Genomic DNA, 23,090 nt, shown 5'->3' on the forward strand with positions numbered 1-23,090 from the left:
CCCGCGCCGACTTATAAATAAGAACATTTCCATCTGGGAATGAAAACATCTGCGCGTGGAAAACTAGCTGTAGTTATTCTATTTTTTTCTCATCTTTTTCTATACCTCGGCGACGCTCCCTCGCTCTCCAATTTCTTATCTGGCCGCTTTGACAGAGTGATGTCTTGAGCCAAAATCACCTTGTCTGCCGCGCTTCCCCGGGAGATGGAGTGCCAACCGTGTCGACGATTCAATCGGCGAAAAGCCAAAGAGCAGATCCCAGACAATATGCCGTGGCCCCATTACCCCCCCAAGTCGGTCCTCGCCGGGCTCGAGCCCCCACCTAATGGTCCATAATATAATTTTACACCCTGTTCTTGCCTTTCTCCTACTCACTCCAAACACAAGTATATCACAGAAGGGCGATAAAAATAGATATATTTCTTTATTACTCCTCAAGAAGCATATCAGCAAGGAATATAATGTTCTCCGATGTTATATCCCGAGCTGCGAAAGCGCACCCCCGTGCCGTTCGCCCGGAGCCTAATGGACGTTTTATTATAATCAAATGAACGCCATATTCTCGCCATGAACAGCCTACTTAAAAAGCCGTTCTCTTACCGTGAGGGTCCGTCAAAGGCCAACGTGTTTAATTCACGTAAGGGTGTAACTTCAGTACCGCCCTATAATATCGTATAGCATCTTGTATAAATGCTACAGGTTTATTATCGTCAGGGGAAATGTCACCGGGCTGCTTGTCTTTGTCACAAATGGTAAGTGGTAAATGGTTTGCATTTATATAGCGCTTTTCAAGTCAATGAAGACTTCCCAAAGGGCTTTACAATGTGCTTCACACCATTCACACACACACACACACAGAATATTGGCTACCATATGTTGAACAATGTAGCAGTGCTTGGGTTTGAGCTGATAAAAAAATGCATACTGATTTTTAATCCCAAAGTATGAATGAGCATAATGCACAGGCCCGCATTATACACTGATATATACGGTACGTACCAAAAACTTGTTCTTCACCATAAATTCTCTAAAATCAGTAGCGGGTGACCTACTACTTTTTTTTTTACCCACTATATCATCTGCTCAGACCGTACCGACGGCAGCAGTATGGAGATCGGAAAAGAGATGAGCTGTGTACGGGGAGGGGGGCTTTGCGGCCAGGGAAACGGGAATGCAATCTCTCACGCCGAGGATCCGAGACAGGCGCAAAGATATGCTCGGGGCCCGGTCTAACCCCGGCGGTATCGGTGGATGAAATGACAGGATTACAGGGGGTATTAGAAATCCCGCCGAGATGCTCGATAACGCTGTTTAAGGACAACCGTCACGCCGGTTGCAACCGTGAGAAAAAAAAATTGAGGAGGTCCACGCTGTTTGTCTAATAAAAATAAGGTGGAATGTCAAATTCCTGCATGATTGGGACAATTTGTCAAGAAAAATAAGCCTGGGGTAAAGGGAAAGCGTTTCACACGTTTGATGAACATGACAGTTCCAAGTTCTGCAAGAAAAGGTTGCTCTGTTATTCCATTTTTCTTGTTGATTATGTTGTAAAACATATATATAGAGTAGATCCCTGGGATACGGCCTTCCCTCGATGACATTTTTACTTCACGATGTGCAGTGGGATATTTTTTCTGCCCCTCTTTAAGTTTAGGGTTATAACTCTAACCTTAACCCCTGATCCTTTCCCTTTAAGTAACCAAAAACCTTTTTAAACTTTACAGTGTTGATGCATATGTGGACTTCTTTAAGATGTATGTTTGCTATTGGTTGACGTCATACACAATTGTATTATTCTGTTGGTTTGCGTCATGAAAATGCTGATGCGCAAATGGAGGAATTACTTCCCACGATGCCTCTCTTATCATAAAGTTTAGAATCTCATGAGCTTCATGCAGACTTTGCATGTTGGCGACGCCATGTGCTATGTGTCCCAAGGCTTGCAGTGATGCTAAAGGAATAAGGGCAAACATGATAACCACGAAAACAAAGCTTGCGATTCAAGAAATGTGAAGAATGCACACAAATGGCTAGCTTTGCCAAGTTGAGTGGCTGTAACAGATAAGACCATTTGGACAATCACCAAGCATAAGGAGGTGATTAAAGCAACATTATCTTCTAGCCTCCTCTGCATCCACCTTCTACTCCACTATATCTGCTCAAATTAGGTCAAAAAGGCCTGCAAGCGGATAGTTTGAGGCCCCGGCGATAATATGAAAGCTTAGTGTTCGTACTGAATGTGCGAGAATGATGTGGATGCCTTTGCACTTAAATGATCGGCTTTCTACTTCCTGGTTTGACCCATGGTAATGCTTGTACACACGCGGACTACTTTTGACAAACTAGCAGATTCGATTTATTATTTTGTTAATGATAGTGAAATATTATATATAAATTAAAATGTGCCAGGGTGAGGAAGGAGATAGCTGGGCTGTTAAACTGAAGGTTGAAGTACATTGGATACATCTTACAGGTTACTTTTGGTCAGTTTCTGCCTTTGAAAAATGAAAGCAGCCCAACTTTACCGCCTCCCCCCTCTGCATCCACCCGCTACTTCACTATACCAGCTCAGAATGTCAGCATATTTCTGTTTAAATCCGGTTATGTACCATATTTATTTGTGCATAATAAATGTGTTTTTTGCTAAAAATAACTCAAGATTTGTGTGTGTGTTAAACATGACGTTTTACTGTATCACAAAACATTGGTTATGACAAGATTCAAACCCGGGTAGCGGCAGTGAGAGCGCCAAATCGGGACGGTTTAGATAGCATATGAAAATACATCAGCAAGGGTTTACAGTTTAAGGCAGGTTAAATTAAAGACATTTTAGGACATTGTAAATGCCTGAAATTTAAGACAAAGTACGGTATATGAAAAAAACAAAACTTAAAAACAAAACAAAATAGAAAACACAAATATTTCTTGCACACAATACATTACCTGGCACAGACTTTAGCTATGGTGAAAAAAGTTATTTGGACAGCCATTTCTATTTAAATTTACACTTTCCCATGTCCGAAGTTGCCACAAGTATTGTGGATAGACCTAAGACATGCATCTGCTCTGAAGTGGCGACTGAATCCTCATTACCGTTATGATAGTTCTGTTATTGTGGTCACGCAATGTCACCAAAAATACAAATTGTGTTCAAGATTTTAAAAGTTTCAAAAATTGAATTCATGACATTTTAATACAAATTAAGGCCTCTTTTTAAGAACAATGAATTCAATGCCTTTTAAGACTTTTTCAAGGATGCGAGGGAACCTTGATAAGGTTTTCTCATTATCACGCTATTTTTAGTCACGGAACCAGAGATGAATATTAATTTTGTTGTGTATTTCACAATGACAAGAAATTTGTCACTGACAATGCTTAGAATATAATAAAATAGAATTTATAATTTATCATAGAATAGCTATTTATTGTAAAATGTGAAACACACAATTAAATTATCATTTGACTCTGGCACTGTGACTATACATAGTGTGAGAATTGGAAAGATCTACTGCCTGTTCCTAGGTAATTCAAACCACTAGTGATCCAGTGTTTTAAATTCATTACTCTCACCGCAGTAACCCGGGTTCAATTCCCATGCATCCTACTGCAAAGTTTAAGCAGAGAAAAACCATATTTTTCAACGGATTAGTCACCAGCTCAGTAGCCTAGATGGTAAGGCGCCCGCTTTGAGACTGGGAGGTTCGGGTTCGCGCCCCGGCCGAGTCATTCCTAAGACTTAAAAAGTGGTCGGCGGCGCCCTCTCTTGGCTGCGGCTGCATCGGGTCAGATGCAATCGACATTTCGTTCTGTGTACATTGTTACACAGAATGACAATACAAGGAAATTATTATTATTATTATTATTATCATAAATAACGGTAAGCACGATACACGAGTGCGTGTTATACATCAATAAATACGGTAAACATACCCCATGTCCAACTGATTGAGTGCCGCCATCTTGGAAAATCTGAAAAATGCGGTTTTAATCGTGTCAACGGCGTTGAAAATAACAGTCGTTAGCTTTGAAATGTTTTAAGATGTTTTTGAGATGAAGTGTTTGAGGAGTATGTTAGGAGTGACAAGATGGGATAGTTAGAGAAATGAAATTGTGAGAGACAGAACTGGAGTGGTAGTGAGCAAGCGTGTGGATAAGAGAGTGCTCGGTTGGTTTGGACACATAGAGAGGTTGGATGAGGAGCGAATGTTGAGGAGGATCTACAGAGCAGAAGTCAATGGAAGGAGACCAAGAGGAAGGCCGCGTTTGACGTGGATGTATGGTGTTATGAGTGCACTGTAGGAAAGAGGTCCAAATCTAGTGAAAACTAGAGCTCTTGTTGGTTATAGGAATGGGTGGAGAGGTGTTGTAAAAGGATTGTGGGATGTTTGGACACTAAGAAGGGCACCTGTATGATGCGGCAGGGGTAAACCAGTGAAAGCTGTCGGGCTCTGTGTTGAACAGAAGTGTGTTGTGTCACCCTGACCCGAGTGACATGGCCGCTTTCTCGTGTCCCGTTTAATCTGGAGGGACGAAAGCATGACCAACTTAGGTGCCGAGATGCTTAACTTGTTTGGGTGTTTGGGCATTTGGGTTGGCCATGGTCCAAAAATGTTTGTGTGTTTTTTTGCTATTTTTTCCCTTTTTTACTTTCTTTGTTATTGTATGTGTTTGTCTTGCTGTCGGTCACCCCTCTTGAGGGATATGACCAAGGTAGATAGATTAATAGATAGATAGCTTCGGAATCATCCTGCTTGACAGCCCGGTCCTCATTACCTCCATCTCCCAATTACTGGCTGTGTTTTTGCATTTACGAATCAGGTAGTTTTTCTTTGACGGGCCTGCTGAATAATTTCCCGCCTTATTTTTTTGTTTTTTTTCTTCTGACATTTTGAAAGGTGAGTAAATACAATAATTGCACATTTTTTTTCAGGTTATCGATAACATCGGCGCTGACGGCTTTCATCTCCTGAAAAAGTGTAGACGTGTGGTATCACTCGTCGTGTTTTGACTGGGGAAATAATTAAAAACGTCAGTTGAAAGTTGTCTATATCGAGCGCGGTCGCAGAAAAACACGGCGACTCTTGCAGATGTTTCCCATCAATGCCTGCTGCCGGGTGGCGGCTGGCAGTGGGGGTGGTAGGGTATTGACGGCTGCTGATTCGCTTCATTGAATCGGTAAAGCAGATTCAGATGGCCTCCGATTTTTGGCCAGGAGCTCATCACTCAGTTTGTTGGGCCAAAATAATTTTCATCAAATTAGATAACATGAAAGTGATCATATTTTTTTACATTCACAGATTTGCAAACTGATACTCTTTAATATAATTGAGAGGAGCCAGTTGAGATGGCTCGGGCATCTGATAAGGATGCCTCCTGGACGCCTCCCCGGGAGGTGTTCCCGACATGTCCCACCGGTCGGAGGCCACGGGGACATGGACATGGAGAGACTATGTCTCTAGGCTGGCCTGGAAACCCTACGGGATCCTGTCAGATAAGCTGGATGAAGTGGCTGGGGATAGGGAGGTCTGGGCTTTCCTGCTGAGGCTGCTGCCTCCACGACCCGACCCCCGATAAGCGGAAGAAGATGGATGGATGTTGTTAGCTTGTTTGTTTGGATCCCTTAACCACTAGGGTCATAGGGGCATCACTTCGTGTGGTCAATAATAACAACACCAAAAATTTCAAAAATAAATAAATAAATACATACATGTTAATATATGGAAGTTTTATTTTGAAAAACAGTTATTTTTGTTTTTTTGGTTTGATTTAAGATATACAAACTCTTACTGGTTTCCACCAAATTAATAGCTTAAATATTGTTTTCTGAACTTCTTTTGTCTCCATTTTTGTATTTTCTCTATGTTGGTTTTGTTTTTCGGCTTACTTCTTTTGTTTTAGTTTAGTTAATTTTAGTACTGTTATCTTTGTTATGATTTATTTTTTTGGGCTTTGTGAAGTTTGGGTTTTCTTGGTCTACTTCGTTTTGGTTGTCTTGCTTTTGTTTTGATTGAGATATCTTCATTTTTGTTTTCTTTTTTTCAGTTTTACTTTTTTTTTTCTCTTTTTTGGTTTTTGTTTCTTTTGTTTTGGTTTAAGTTACCTTAGTTGCGTTTCCTTTTGTTTTTTTGTGTTTCTTCTCTTTTTGTTTCATGTTATTTTACTCTTTATTAAGCGCTAAACGGTTTACATCAAACTAAATACAACTCTCTTCCATACAAAAAAAAAACACAAAAATACAGCAGAAATATACTAACACTTTCTAAATGTTGTTATGATCTTGATTTCATCACGATTCTCCAAAAATTGCAATAATTAGCATTTTTTTGGGACTATTTTTTCTTCGGTTTACTAAAGGGCATTGGGGGTGTTGTTTCAGCATCAGCAATGTGCCAATGTTGGAGTAAATGGTTTTAACTGGTTCAGATTGGATAATGTGAGCAAGAGTGCTTATAAGAGGGCCAAAGCAAAGACAAGTCACATCATGTTGTGAGAGGCCTTATCTAACAGCATGCATATTTACTTATAATGTTATTCAATCCTATACACGTGCGATAGATAGATAGATAGATAGATAGATAGATAGATAGATAGATAGATAGATAGATAGATAGATAGATAGATAGATAGATAGATAGATAAGACAGACAGATTCTTTATTCATCCCCGTAGGGAAATTCACACTTCCAGCAATCACTGACTGTACATTAAATTGTTTTTTAACTATTTTTATATGGGCATTAGCTAATTTCAATGGGTTTTTATTTACCGCTATTTGGATAGTTCACTTGGTACTCCCCACCGTAGAATCAATTCATGTTGTATCCCATTAATGGGGGTCTGTGGAGCCCTTTTAGACTTTTTGTGATAAAGGGCTTCACAAATAATGTGACTTGACATGTCCTGTTGAACATTTTTCTTGCCAAATAGTGACCGGTTCAGAAATATATATTACATGTTGCTCGGAGTTGAAGTAGTTCAAACAAATTGAAAATAAAAATAACCCTCGCTAGTTTCTGCGAGCATCTGGAAGCGTGTTTGACCAAACATAGCCGCTTGCCAGCGTTCCTCCTGTATTTGGCTGTCGGCCTTTTATTTTTCCCTCGCTTCACTTGCGCCCAAGCTCCCTCATAAATCAAATCCTGCCTTGCGAAGCACAAAAAACACTACGAGAGACTTTGAGTAACCCCAAAATACTTGTAAATCGGGTCACTTTAAAGTCACGCTACCTGTAAGATAAAACGTGTCACCTTGAAGTTGAAATGCTGCAAAAGTTCCACGCTGGGCAAAATGTTTTCGAAATAGCATGCCCCAAAGCTTTGAGTTTTGGGGGGAGAGCGAGATTCAAACCATCAACGAGCCTCACTACACCTCATTTTAACCGGCATCAAAGGCTCAACTCAGACTGACTTTTTGTGCCTCGCCTTTTTTTTTCGAAAGGAAGAGGAATATCTGAAGGGCGTTATCAGGAAATGTGGTCCAAAACATTATTTACAGCGTTTTTTTCGGATCCAAATTGATGTGAAGATGAACTCTGCGACCTGAAACGTATGTTTAAGTGCAGCTGTTTGATATTTACAGAAGCATTTTACATTCACTTGGGCAAAAAACTAAACCTTTATATAAGCTTTATTTTTATTTTTTTTATTTTTTGTCTAATCGAATAATTGATATGGTTAATTTTCTGATTTTTTTTTAATTTATTTTTTTAATATTTTTTTCAGAGTTTTTTTTGGGTGGGTATTTTTTTCAAAAAGTATTATTTTTTCTCATTTCTTAAATATTATTTTCTATATTTTAGAGATTATTTTTCAAATGTATTGTGTTCCTATTCTTTCAATTGTTTTGTTTCGTTAAGTGTCTTTTTTACACTTTTTTAAAAAAAAATAGTTATCTTTTGTTTTTGAATATTTCTGATGTTCCCAGAAAAGGGTTTTTTTAATGAAAGAAAAAAAAACTATCTATCTATCTACCTTGGTCATATCCCTCAAGAGGGGTGACCGACAACAAGACAAACACATACAATAATAAGAAAATAAAAAAGGGGAAAAAAATAGCAAAAAACACACACAAACATTTTGGATCTTGGCCAACCCAAACACCCAAACAAGTTAGGCACCTCGGCACCAAAGTTGGTCATGCTTTCGTCCCTCCAGATGAAAGGGGACACAAGAAAGCGGCGATGTCACTCGGGTCAAGGTGACACAACACACTCTTCTGTTCAACAGCAGGGTCTGACAGCTTTCACTGGTTTACCCCTGCCGCATCATACAGGTGCCCTGCCCATCCCTTAGAACTTAGAATATTTTTTTCTGTTTTTTTTTTAAATATGTTTTTTCCAATTTTCCTGAATATTTTTCTCTGTTTTTCAAAATAATTGTATTCCTGTTGGGTTTTTTTAAATGTCTTGTCAAGTCAAGTCATTTTGATTTGTATAGCCCTCAATCACAAGGAGTCTCAAATGGCTGCACAGACTACACATTATTGAAAACTACATACTATTATGACACCATTCCCTGATCTAAAACCTACATGAGGGCAATAAAAAAAATGAAAAACCTCAACATGAGGAAAATGAAGAAACCTTCAGAAGGGACCGCATATTAGGTAATCCACCTTCCAGGATGGCCAGGCTGCGACCGATGTGCCAATAAACAAATAATACACAGATGTCGACATAAAATATAGGTTATTCATATGCTGTAAATAGAAGTGTGTTTTAAGCCAAGATTTAACCATTTCCACTGAGGTTGCAGATCGAATTTAAGGGGGAAGAGCATTCCACAGCACCGGAGCCCGAATGGAGAACGCTCTCGAACCTGCAGATCTCTTTTTGGCTCTTGGGATCACTAGAAGACCAGCATTTTCTGTTTTTTTTAAATACATATCTTTCTCATTTTTCTAAATATTTCGTTCTAGTTTTCAAGATACTTGTTTTGCTTTTTTTCCCCTCCATTTTTATAAACGTTTTTTTTCCTATTTTTTTTTCTTTTTAAAATAATTCCTTGTTATAAATGTTCAGTGATTTGAAAAAAAAACCTATTCCCCAAAAAACAAATAATACTCCGAAAAACCTTTGAAAAACAGAAAGTGAATGATTCATGATGACCAAAAATGAAATACAAAAACTCTAAAAAATGTACCTGTATTACTTTTGGCTTATTGTCCAGGGAAAAAATAAGAAAGCTCCAAAAACAACAAACAAGATGCACGAGATGTATCTTATCCCCTCAAGTCTGATTTGAGACAACAGTTGTGCGGGGGCAGATCATGTTTGCAGGGGTCGACGCTCGAGGCCCCCGGGGGGCCCCGGGGCCGGATCCGTTCTGACTGCGCCCTGGCAAAATAGAACACGAGCAGGCCCGACAGCTTGGAGAGTCGCAGGGGGCCACCCAAAAACTGGAGGGCCACTGCCCCCATTAAAAAAGAAATACATATTTTTTGTTCTTTGAAACCTTTGATAATTTTGTGGTTGATGCGTGGCCGGCTTTTGTCGTCTGAGGAACGTTTTCCAGCAGGTCCCGCTCAGCTTATTTATCGCGTTGCTCGCTTTGGTAATGAGGAATTCTTTAAAGCCGGACGACGGATTCTTCATTCATGAGCGCCGCATATCAAATAAAAATACTTAAGAGACGGGGGAGGGGGGATGGGGGAGGGAATTTGTGCATCGGTTTTGAATTATTTGGATTTGTTAGTGCCATTTCGAGTCGAGGTAAAAAGTTTGTTGAGGTGACAATAGACAATTTGATATTGAGTGACCTTGCATTTTATTCATGGTTTTTTGGGCATCTGATTATTTGTATTATGAAGGTACCAAAAACAGAATCTTAAAAGTCTTTTTTCTTTTTGAATTATATTCCTACCATTTATGTTTTCTCGTTCCTGGTCGTCAAACGGCCAGTAGAGGGCCGATACGGTTGTTCCATCCATCCGTTATCTGCACCGCTTATCTTCAGTAGGGTCGCGGGGGAGCTAGAGACTATCCCAGCTATCTTCGGGCAGTGGGCAGGGGACACTACGAACTGGTTGCCAGCCAGTCGCAGGGCACACAGAGACAGACAACTCACTCGCTCATTCACACCTAGGGACATGCAAACTCCACACAGGAGGTTCGATCTCATGACCTCAGAACTGTGCCGCACACGTGCTAACCACTACGCCGGTGTGCTGCCCTGATACTGTTGATGAATACGTTAAATAAGACTGGGTATTAGTGTTAGTATTGCCTGACAAAAAGTTTAAGGTTTATTTTATGGTGTGAATAATATCTAAAAAAAAAAAGAAAAAAATGTTAACACTGAAATACCTGTTCAATCAAAATTTGCAAAAGTTAAACATTAGGCATTATTTGCAAAGACATAAGCGTTAGCAACTAGTGGCCATATTTACAATGCTAGCATTAGCACTAATCATTCAGGTACATTAAACTGGCAATGACTTTAAGAAATGCTTGTGGCTTCTATTCTCTAACGGCTAAGGCGAACAAATATATTTGCTAATCCCTGTAAAAAAAACTGAATATGAATGAATGAATGAAACTTTTATTTCGAACATGACAAAACGAAAACAAAACAACAAATCGAAAAAAAACACAATGTTATCGTATATGTTCGAAAGGGAGTCGGAAGTAGCATATGCTTATTAAAACCAACCCATTTGAGTCCATTATTAGTTGTGTCCCACAGTTAGCTCTTCTTTGTATTTACAAGCAAAAAACACCTCTCGACTAGAAACTTTCTATCAACATTTGCATGGAGTAACGTTAGGCATTCATATAAAAACATTAGCTTTAGTAAGTATATTAGCTTCAGTGGCTAATGGTTGTATCCACACTGCTAGGCTACCATGAGTAGTTAAAGTCCTACACACCAAAGTAGGCTGTTATTTATGTATTATGTATTTCACATGAAAGTGATGATAGTAGCTAAAGGGAACCTTGACACCAAAGCGATGCTATTTGCAAAAGGCTAAGGCCAGCGATAGCATACACAAAATTGAGGACAAGGAGGGCCAAATTTGAATATGAATGTCATAACAAAATTGAAATCAGGCATTAATGCAAATATATTAGCAATGAGCGACCAGGTCTACATAGTTAGCATTAACATAAGTAGTAAACCTCTGTGGCATTGCTGTTAGATGCAAGATGCTAACCATTCACACAATGTTATTCACTAATAGCAAAAGGTAACAAAAATATACGCTAAATCCAGGGCGGGGCGTGCCGAAAAAGACTACTCTCTATCATCAAACATTCCATGGATTAACATTAGGCTTCATTGATATCCCATTAGCATTAGTGGCTATGAACTGTGTCCTGAAAGCTAACATTAGTAGTTGAGCTCCATGTCACTGGTGTTGGCTTCTATATAATTCAGCAATAAAGTGTTGCTAGTTGCTAAAGCGAAGCTAGACAGCAAAGCAATGACATTCCCTCATCTCTAAGGCTAGCTAAAAGATATGCTAAATCCAGGCAAGGAGGTACCTAAACACAATACAAACGATTTAACAATCTTTAACAACATTTTAGATAAATATTGTAATTTCACACACCGCTAGTAGTAATGTATTTTTCTGTGACTGCCATTTCCTTTGAGATTTGACAATTCAAGCGACCCCGGTGGCCCCAAAGAAATTCCTTACTCTTTATTTTCCGACTTGATTATCAGCCCAATTGCTTTGTTGTACCCGAACTCGTCTTCGGTCCCTGAAGACATCGTAAATGTCACGCTAACACGCCGTTTGCGACGTTAGCTATCACGCGGCTCTGTCAATCACGATTCCCGAGAGGTTTTAACCGAGCGCGACCCCGACAGGCGCTAGCAAAACAACCAACACGACATGGCTCGTGTTTATTGTCGGCAAATTATTATTTTCTTTGTTTCTCCTGTGAGCCGTCGACCCGTTTATTGAGTTTTAGGCCGCTAGTGGATTCGATCTTAGAGGAATCGAGGGCATTAAATGTACTAATGGTATCAGTTATCGAGAGCTGAGCATCGCATCAGTCTAAAAACAGTGGTATCTATTGTTCCTGCATAATCAATTGATGACTAGTATCTACACAACAATTGATATTCTGGCTAAGGACTCAAAGTTTATTCCAATTCACAAAAGACGACCAAAAAAGAATGCATATTTATCAAAAAGTGGTAGCTGTTATTTTTATATAGTCGTTGATATTATAGCTTAGGAGTTACAAAGTATTTTATTAACAAAAAATGACCAAAAATAACGAGAAAGTTTGGAATTTAAAAAACAAAAAAAGACAAAGTATGAATAAAAGAATTAATTATTTAAAAAATATATTAAATATATCAATCAAAAATATGGTATTCAGTGATACTACATAATCAATAAATCAATGGTATGTACACTAATGGTAAAGCACCACACAAAATCAAATAATATTCACGGCCACACGGGTGCTGTTCCTTTTGAGCGGAATACAATTTGCTTTCTCTGCTCTTTCTCTCAGCAATAGTCCACTAGGGATAATGGGGTGCGGCCAAAACAGCAAAGTTCATTTTAGATGGGCCAAAACAGCGTGCTTCATCGGACCAAACCGGGAAATAAAGGCGCTATGCTGGCCCAGCTTTCAGTGATTGTTGATTGGGATAATGGATTGCGGTCCCAACTATGCATTTTATTTTATAGGGCAAGAATAGCACACCATTCAACAACAGTCTGACTCACAGGGGGATAATGGCAGCATGAGTGAGGTTCATTTTAGGTCAAATCAAGTCAAGTCACATTTATTTATACAGCCCTTCATCACAAAATGTCTCAAAAGAATGCAGAGGTTACAATTACACCATCCCCTGATCTTTAACCAACATGTGGGCAAGGAAAAACTCAAAAGCTTAGCACGGGGAAAAAAAGAAACCTTGAGAATAGGCCTCACATGTGGTAGTCCCACTTCCAGGATGACCAGGGTGCAATAGATTTAGCATTGGGTAACAGTACACAAAACATAGTGAACATCAATAAAATAAACATAGGTAATACAGTGGGACCTCGCTACTACTCGCGGTTCCACGTTCGCGGGTTCAGAGCTTCACGGGTCTAAAATATAATAATTAAATTAAATAATTAAAAAAATTTAAAGACTTTTTTTTTTGGAAGCATTTTTGAAGGGGCGTTGCTACTTTGCGGATTTTCACTTTTTGCGGGTGGTTTTGGTCCCCATTAACTGCGATAACCGAGGGATTACTGTATGTTGGCAGGTGGATATAATGGCCATGAAAGAGCCTCTGGGCTTGATAAAGGTGAGCTTTTCCTGTCCCTGCTTGCAGGAATAAGGAGTTGTGGGTAATGGATCGAGGACCCACAAGTGCAGTTCACAGAAAGCCTGACAAAAATTCGCCCTACAGGCCTTTAATCACAACCAAATGCTGCCAGGGATAATGGATCAGGGCCACACCCGTGCAGTTGACTTCTTGGTTGACAAAACGGAAAAAAACACCCAGACGCCTGACAAGAATGTGCTATGTTGCTACACAATTGCAGCGATATGGGATTAAGGACAATGGATCGAGGCAGATCGAATGTAGTTTACTTTTTGGTGGACAGAACAGAAAAAAATAGTCACCAGTGCTCTGCTGACCCCTACCAGCAGTCACATAGGGTTGGGGATAATAGATGGCTGAATATGTTTGAACCCGCGATGCTCTGAAGTCCTCAATAATAAAGTAATGTGAGAAAACAGTATTCAAAGGTATAACCCAATGTCAACGGGGGACTTCCTAACAATTTTACAGTTACAAAGATTTAGCTCCAGGCCATTTAATTTAAGACGAGGGAGTGCCTGGGTATGGCCATCATATTGAGCACCAATCGGAACTGTTCTCGCTCCCGCTCGCGTTATTAATCAAACACGCCCGCCGTTTAATCTCGCCGATGAGCAATATAACCCGAGCAATTAGTGGTCCCTCTTTAATTTCTCACCTTTATATCCCACTCAGCGGCGACGGCTGCGCTCTCATTTGAGTGAAATATGGACGCAAGAACGTCTTAACAGCCGGCAGAATAAAACCCATTTTGGCGGGTCTTAATTGCTGAGGTTCTTCCTTTAACGAGGGCTGGTCGGAGCCCTGATGACTCGAGCTCCGTAATGAACAAGTAAACAAACTTTTGACGCTATTCTCTCCCAGTTGTTATGCTCGACCTCTAATTGGACTTTTGCACCCCATATATATATATATATATATATATACACACCGTAAATTCCGGACTATAAGCCCACCTGATTATAAGCCGCACCCATCACATTTCAAGGGGAAAACCAATTTGTCCATACACAAGCCGCACCTGTATATAAGCCGCATGCACCCACATAAAAAAAAACACGAAATTAATCCAAGCCAAACTTCAAGTCCCGCGATTGAAACTAAATGTGGGGGGGGGGGTTTAAGGATTATTATTCTATCTTCGTTATTCATTATCCGTTATCCATTATCGGTCAGTTCATAATACGCTACAAAGCCTAGGAGCCGGACACTTACTCTCAGCCAAAAGGCCAAGCTAAGGTCCTAGCCCTAAAGCCTTGCTGCGATCATTGCGAGTACACTGTTCCCGGAGGCATTGCAATACCGGGCCGATGCATGGAGTGGACAGAGCAAGCTCTTAACTAAATAGACAATCTTAGAAACACAATTCCTTCATTGAAGCACACAGTCCAAAAATCACAGCCGCCAAAATGAACGCAAAATAATATAGGTACTTAAAATTTGTTGCAGACCTGCAGATTCTGGGTCCCAGTTGATAGTAATCCAAGGAAAAAAAGTGTATATTTCCAAAGGTAAGGGTGGGAAAAATATATATCCATTATTGTCCGCCGTGTTCATAAAAACTCACCTTTACCGGTCCCCACTTTCCCATCAGCCCGCGTTTGCTCCGCCCCTCTTTTTTAATTTGCTCGTGCAGAATAAGTGTCTCAAATAAATACAAAAAAATACATTACAAAAATATACAGTTGCAAATACATATTACACATATTTACAAAGAAAGACGGTACATCGAGAGAGTTTTCAAAGCTTTAATAATAATAATATAGCTTTCATCCTAAACCGTGCCTTTGGGAGGTAGCCTCACGCTACTAACAACACGCTCGCATACCAGCATATTAGTCTGTTAAGGAAATAAATGCCGCATTCGTTAGAATCACGCTTCTTCCTCCTTGTTAATGACATCTAAGTTGTCTTTCCCAATGTCGGAAAGGAACTTTATCATGATGACGTCGTCCCACGCTCCCTTACTCTAACACACCCCAGCAATATGCCCGTTTGCTTCTACCTTAGAAGCTGCGTCATGAGCCTTATTTTGTGCAAATTGCACGATGAGGGTATGTATACGCTCAGTTGTGTTCTTCCTCGGCGCATATATTCCACCGGTCAAAATCTTACCTTACATACTCGAGCGCCGCTGGCGGCCGTTAAAAAGATTACATAAATTGGCCGCATCTCTGAATAAGCCGCAGGGTTGAAAATTTGGGAAAAAAGTAGCGGCTTTTAGTCCGGAATTTACGGTTTATATATTACATACCAAAGCCATATCCCCTTGTGCGAGGTGGCTTGAGTCAAGAACACACTCACATTCACCAATATACATTCCCCTTTCGCTCTTCCCAACCTGACACCACATATTAAGCCCACAGCACAACAGGCGGTGAGTTGCGCCATGCAACCCTTTATCAGCAGAGAGGCCAAAAAGCATACAGTGGTTTACCCCCTCTGCATCATATACGTCTATATCAGTCATTCTTAACCATGCTTCAACATTCACATCCACCCCTAGCGCACACTCTTGCATCAATTAAACTAACCGGCCTCACACCCAAAGCATGTTTCGTCCTTTTTTCATACAGTGCGAAAAAAAGAGAGGCAGGATTGGACGAGAACAAGAGTACTTTGTAGGATCAAGAGGACCTTGTACTTCAAAATACAGTCTTAGGGCGCCCTCTGCCAGACCAAAGTGCTGATACAAGTTTGGTGCCAGACCAAAAGGACGTCGCGTAACAAAATGCGGTCTTGAGTTGCCCTCTGCTTTATCGAAGTGGTACTACAAGCATGTCCCCTTTACAGCCCAATGACACTACAACGTCACAAGGAAATTCAATGCATCTTTGCAGTGAATTAACGTTCCGAGTAGGGTTGCACCATTAAACGAAATCGAATCGATATTGCGATGTGCACAGTGCGGTTGTGTAATTGCCAAACACTGCTGTTTGAACTTGTGTGAGCAGACAGCAACTACAACAAAGCTCCCCAGAAGAGGGTGCTCTTCTTAGGGTTAAAGCATTTCAATATGATTAGCCGTTGTGTTGTCTTCATTTTAAGGAACTTTTTTTCATACAGCTTACATGGAAATGTGAATAAAAACAACATTTCAGTTTTTTACCAATCTAGGAAAAGCCATAACACTGGTGGGTCATTTTGACCTGAGGACAACATTAATGTTAAGTAATAATAATAATAATAATAATAATTTCCTTTGTATTGTCATTCTTTGTAAGAACGAAATGTCGATACACCTGACCCGTTTTAGCGAGCCGATGCAGCCGCAGCCAACAGAGGGCGCCGCCATTTTACCAATGTTATAAGTCTTAGGTTAAGTCCTTACAAAACACAAAGAGACTACAGAAAATGCACTTTTCTATTAAAATCGAAAAGCGCATAGAAATTAAATTACTGGGCTGAAAAGTCGCAATTAGATTATTTTTCCAAAATCGTGCTAATGCTGAGTGCCGCATAAATTGTGCGACACAACGAATTGATAATGAAATTCACTGCCGACCCTTTTAATAATCAATTTGATCAATGTTATCGATTTGTTGTTGCAGGCCTAGTGAAAAAGAGAACGTTGTAGCGAGGGATTACTGTAATCGACCCCACGGGAGGAGACGCATGACAATAAACTGTTCCCACTCACCAGGGGCGAGGCTGCCTTCTGTCCGACCCTCACTTGACACTCCGGTCGCCGGCAGTCGAGCTTCGGGAGAACTCAGTCCAATTAGCCGGATTCTGCGGCTGACCCCCCAGGCTTCATTAAGGGCTTCTGCAAGGGAAAGGGAGGATACGGTGAGGAGACGGTGAGGCAGAAAAAAAACACACTCACTCGGGAGGAGGTGAAGCTCAAGGTCACAGATAAACCCAATCAACTTGTTCTGGCTGGTACTCCCGGTGGGCTTACACCTCACGCTCCTACAGAGGATTGAGTGCAGAGGTCACTGTACAGCCCCCAGAATCCCCAACCTCAACACCAACAGGTGCAACCGGCAGATGTGTAATTTTTTGCAGCCAGAATGTTCTTTCTGTGACAATGGAGGCAAGAAGTAGCAGTCTAAAAACGTAGGATCTATAACATGCTTCTGTTTATGACATGATACACCAGGGAGTACAAATGTGAGTGGTTGCAGGAGCAAAAATGTTGGCAACTACGGGTGAATCAGCTCAAGCTATTTTTACAAAACGCGTAATTTTCCGATGTATTTTGAGTTTCTTGGTCACCCCTCTCAAGGGATATGACCAGGGTAGATAGAATTTTGAGCTTCCATTTAAATATATAAGTATTGTCTGCAAAACATTGTCAAGCAGTCAAGCAGAGGGAAATAGATGGATGTACAGGGAGTGCAGAATTATTAGGCAAATGAGTATTTTGACCACATCATCCTCTTTATGCATGTTGTCTTACTCCAAGCTGTATAGGCTGGAAAGCCTACTACCAATTAAGCATATCAGGTGATGTGCATCTCTGTAATGAGAAGGGGTGTGGTCTAATGACATCAACACCCTATATCAGGTGTGCATAATTATTAGGCAACTTCCTTTCCTTTGGCAAAATGGGTCAGAAGAGGGACTTGACAGGCTCTGAAAAGTCAAAAATAGTGAGATATCTTGCAGAGGGATGCAGCACTCTTAAAATTATAACAACAAACAATCAAGCGTTACATTCAAAATAGTCAACAGGGTCGCAAGAAGCGTGTAGAAAAACCAAGGCGCAAAATAACTGCCCGTGAACTGAGAAAAGTCAAGCGTACAGCTGCCAAGATGCCACTTGCCACCAGTTTTGCCATATTTCAGAGCTGCAACATCACTGGAGTGCCCAAAAGCACAAGGTGTGCAATACTCAGAGACATGGCCAAGGTAAGAAAGGCTGAAAAACGACCACCACTGAACAAGACACACAAGCTGAAACGTCAAGACTGGGCCAAGAAAAATCTCAAGACGGATTTTTCTAAGGTTTTATGGACTGATGAAATGAGAGTGAGTCTTGATGGGCCAGATGGATGGGCCCGTGGCTGGATCGGTAAAGGGCAGAGAGCTCCAGTCCGCCTCAGACGCCAGCAAGGTGGAGGTGGGGTACTGGTATGGGCTGGTATCATCAAAGATGAGCTTGTGGGGCCTTTTCGGGTTGAGGATGGACTCAAGCTCAACTCCCAGTCCTACTGCCAGTTTCTGGAAGACACCTTCTTCAAGCAGCGGTACAGGAAGAAGTCCGCATCCTTCAAGAAAAACATGATTTTCATGCAGGACAACGCTCCATCACACGCATCCAAGTACTCCACAGCGTGGCTGGCAAGAAAGGGTCTAAAAGAAGAAAAACTAATGACATGGCCTCCTTGTTCACCTGATCTGAACCCCATAGAGAACCTGTGGTCCCTCATCAAATGTGAGATTTACAAGGAGGGAAAACAGTACACCTCTCTGAACAGTGTCTGGGAGGCTGTGGTTGCTGCTGCACGCAATGTTGATCGTGAACAGATCAAAGCACTGACAGAATCCATGGATGGCAGGCTTTTGAGTGTCCTTGCAAAGAAAGGTGGCTATATTGGTCACTGATTTGTTTTTGTTTTGTTTTTGAATGTCAGAAATGTATATTTGTGAATGTTGAGCTGTTATATTGGTTTCCCTGATGAAAATAAATAATTGAAATGGGTATACATTTGTTTTTTGTTAAGTTGCCTAATAATTATGCACAGTAATAGTCACCTGCACACACAGATATCCTCCTAAAATAGCTAAAACTAAAAAGCCCCACTCCAACTTCCAAAATATTCAGCTTTGATATTAATGAGACTTTTGGGTTCATTAAGAACATGGTTGTTGTTCAATAATAAAATTAATCCTCAAAAATACAACTTGCCTAATAATTCTGCACTCCCTGTATAGATATAGATAGATGGATGTAGATAGTGATAAAGAGATAGAGGGACAGGCAGACAGGCAGACAAACACAGGCAGATACGGACAGATGGACAGGAGCGAGAAAGCAAGAAATAGACAGAGAGACAGCTAGGGAGCAGGAAAGAGCAAGATAGGGAGAGAGAGAGTAAGAGCAAGCGACCAAAAGAGAAAGTGAGAGCAAGAGAGTAAGAGAGACAAAGAGAGAGAGCAAGAGAGAGAGCATGTGTCCAAGAAAGAAGACAATAGAAAGAGAGTAAGGGATAAAGAACAAAAAGAGAAAGCAAGAGAGTGTGGGAGAGCAAAAGAGCAAGATAGCAAAGAGAGTGAGAGAGAGAGAGATAGCTTCAATTATTCTCACGAGAGGAACCACCAAAGAATGGTTCTAACATGTCCTAAAAGTCAAGTTAAGTCAAGTCACATTTATTTATATAGCCCTTAATCACAAAAATGTCTCAAAGGACTGCACAGGATCACAATTACACAATAACATGATCTTAATCCAACATGCGGGCAAGGAAAAACTCAAAACCTCAGCGTCAGGAAAAAATAAAACCTTGACAAGTGGCCCAGGAATACCATGGTGAAATAGATTTAGCGTTACAGTACACAAACATAGTGATCACTCGGTAACATGTTGAAAATTTGTCTGGAAAGTGCTTGACAGCAACGACGCCCCAGGCCTGTAAACTAGTCCAGAAAGTCTATGACGGCGACGACGCAGTATCCCATCTCTTAGTTCATTATAATTAACACCATTAAATTTTATCCAACTCTAAAAGGCTTTTTTTTTTTAATCTATATAGCTTAGGAGTTACAAAGTATTTTATTAACAAAAAATTACCAAAAAATCCCCAAAAATTACCCGTTTTTGTTTTTTCTCGTCGAGTGCTATACATGTTTAATTATAGCCCAAAAATCATCATGCATCCCTTTGCAAATACGTTCTAAAATAACCTTGTTCCGATTTTTAAATTTCCTATAATGGCCACATGGGAACTTGACACACACATTTCCCTGTAAGTAATAGAAATCAATTCAATTCAATTAAATCTAATAACATGCCACAGCTTATCTCCAGCATGTTATTTTTCAGACAGACAGATAGTCATTAGCTAACAGGGTAATCCGTGTTGACCTTTGCATGTAAACATGCATGGACACCACAACAACAAAAAACATGTGTGACCTTTACCGACTGTATTTGTTTCCTATAAGGTACATTTTCAAATTCCTGGAAGATTTCTAGTCTTCTAGATGAGCATTCAAATCCAATGTGTCTTGTTGATCAGAAAATATGTTCTGGAGTAGACAGCGCACAGCAAATGCTATCACGGAGGCAGGTTAGGGAGGGCTTTGTGTGTTGGGTGGGCGTGACCGTCTGTGTCACACCCACCCAACACACATTGAAAAAAATTCATCGAGTAAATGGGACTGTGAAGTCAGTAGAGCGCAAATAAATGGTGATCACCAGGGAGTGCTCCGTAGATTGTTATCAGGGCCAGGAAGTGAATGAGGCGGCGTCAGGAGAGAAGGCAATGGCGAGGCTATTGGTCCAGCCTACTACTACAGCTAAGCTACGTAACAACCCTCACAAGCTACACCTGCGGAGCCTGTATCTCACCAGCGCACTCTTGAGACTAATGACCTGGAGCTCCAACTTATGGGAAAACCGCTATATTTGGCATGGTTGGGTTTTAGTCATCGCGTAGACCTGGCTAAATCTGGGGATCCCCGATGCTAGCCTGCAGCCAGCCAGCCTCTCTTTAAATCACTTTACGGTACTGGAAGGAGAAGCCCTTCAATCCCAAGAGCCAAGAAGAGATCAGCAGGTTCGAGAGCATTCTCCATCCGGGCCCCGGTGCTGTGGAATGCTCTTCCCCCTGAGATTCGATCTGCAACCTCAGTGGATGTTTAAATCTAAGCTTAAAACACACTCCTATGACTTGACTTTTTTCGTAAATTGCTCCAGTGCTATATTACCACTTGTAAGGCCTCTTTTCAAGGTTTCTTTTTTTCTTACACAGAACAACAGAACCTTAAAATCACATCTTAAGCTAGCAGGGAGCCAATGCAGGTTAGCTAAAATTGGGGTAATGTGATCAAACTTTGTCTTTGTTAAAAACCTAGCTGCAGCATTTTGTACCAGCTGAAGGCTCTTGATTTTGTACTTCGGGAGACCAGAGAGTAAATTCAATAAATTCAAATTCAACTTACAAACGATCGTAGGGTAGCGTCTGTACATTTGAACAATGGAACAAAAAGATCTACACAATATTCCTCTTGAATCTCATCCAAATAATTGTCATGGTAATGTTATTTTTCTTGCAGCATTCCATGGGTGAGTAAGGACAGTGTAAATACCTCATCTTTTGATTATAGCGCTTCGATCCGTCTAAACGAAATGTTTGCGAGTGCTTTGTCATCGCTCGGCCAATTGCCGTTATCACGGATGACTGGAGAGACGCTGGCCGTCTTTTTATTCAAAACTAGCCGGGGATGAAAGATCAATGGGCCCATTGGAGCCATGAATTGGAAGAGAAAGTTAGCAAATAAGTGGAAGATCATACGGGTTCAGGGTTTTAGTATTGATCATGAGGACATATTTCAGCCTTTCGTCACATGCTCCTCGGGCCAAATTCTATGTTAGCACCTTGAATCTGACTCAAAAGTTCAACTGGATCAAAAAAGGGAAGACACAAAGATAGAAAAGTGTCTTCCCTTTTTTTGAGTGACGGTGATAGAGATAAAACCCAGACAACAGGGCTTTAGAAGGTGTCTATAGAGACTATCACATATACATATGCTAAATGAAGAGGCAAAAAACATGAGAAAATCCAAAAAAGTCCTGTGCGGGAAAATACCAGCAAATACTTTCATTCAGGCATTATATCAAAGCAAATCTATCCCATCTTGGTAAAGGTCCGACCGCGATCAAGGCCCAAAGCATTGAAAGGTTTGTGAAAGCTGCTGACATCCTTGAAAATAGTTCCTCAAGGCTGCCATTGACACATTGGCGAGTTTGTTGCATTAAGTATGGAAAGAAACGATTCAGACAGATCTTTTCATGATGTGTCTTTTAAAATTTGCGCATAGTTGACTCAGTTTACCAACAAGAATCGCTTCCTTTGATGATTCAATACCATCACCCAAAGACTTTCTCAAGTGACCCTGTTGGATGACATCAGTTTCAACAGATACTTCAGACTGATCCCACAGTAGTTTAAAACCACAATTTCAAAATATAATTAGATTTTTACGTTTTCTAAGAAGACCCATAAGCCCTCAAACTAGGACCGGGAAGCTTGAAGATAGTACCCCTCGCAATAATTGCAGTCTTAACTTGAAGCTAACGGGTGACCAATTCCACGATTTACCATGGTGTTAACTGTAAAGATTACTTTATTTTGACATGGGCAAGGAAATCACCTTCAACAAGGTGCTTTTTTGCAGATGTTAGTAACAAGTGGCCTCTTTGATAGTACGGTAATTGTGGAAATGCTGGTAGCAGTTTTCAACAAAGTGACCAATTTTTAATGACAAGTGACAAGATGTGTCCGGTTTTTAACTGAAAGCTCTTATTTTTAGCGAGAGAGAAGCAAGGGTACTCCAGAGTTGACTCGGTGAAAACGAGCTTGTGTCCCTCACTTTTGCACCACACTCTACGCTTGGCAAAGGCTTCGGACTTTCGTAGAATTATTAGCTTTTTTTTTGCCGTTGATAACAACGTAAAGGACAGTGTTTGCAACTCGATTAGACGTGGCACTCCGGGATAAACATGTAATTTGAAATTTAAAAGATAGAATGTGAATGGGCACTGCTGGAGTATGGTGTAAAATTAAGGGAAAGGGGGATAATGGATTGAAGAATGAGCCAAGACTAGTCCTGATGTGCAAAACTGATCTGCAGCCACGA

At 40.6% G+C, this 23,090-nt stretch overlaps 1 protein-coding gene across 1 annotated transcript in view; it reads right to left on the reverse strand.

Annotated features, from left to right (window-relative positions):
* The window catches only part of plxnb2b (plexin b2b), a 357,777-nt gene that overhangs the window by 244,375 nt on the left and 90,312 nt on the right, over nt 1-23,090 (reverse strand). Inside the window, exon 2 of the mRNA XM_088340578.1 lies at nt 16,924-17,049. The gene's annotated coding sequence lies outside the window, so the exon portion shown is untranslated. The remainder of the gene's footprint in view (nt 1-16,923; nt 17,050-23,090) is intronic.

This window comes from Urocampus carinirostris, chromosome 7, assembly GCF_059441175.1.
Source record: "Urocampus carinirostris isolate Australia breed hairy pipefish chromosome 7, RoL_Ucar_1.0, whole genome shotgun sequence".
In the NCBI taxonomy this organism is placed as follows: domain Eukaryota; kingdom Metazoa; phylum Chordata; class Actinopteri; order Syngnathiformes; family Syngnathidae; genus Urocampus; species Urocampus carinirostris.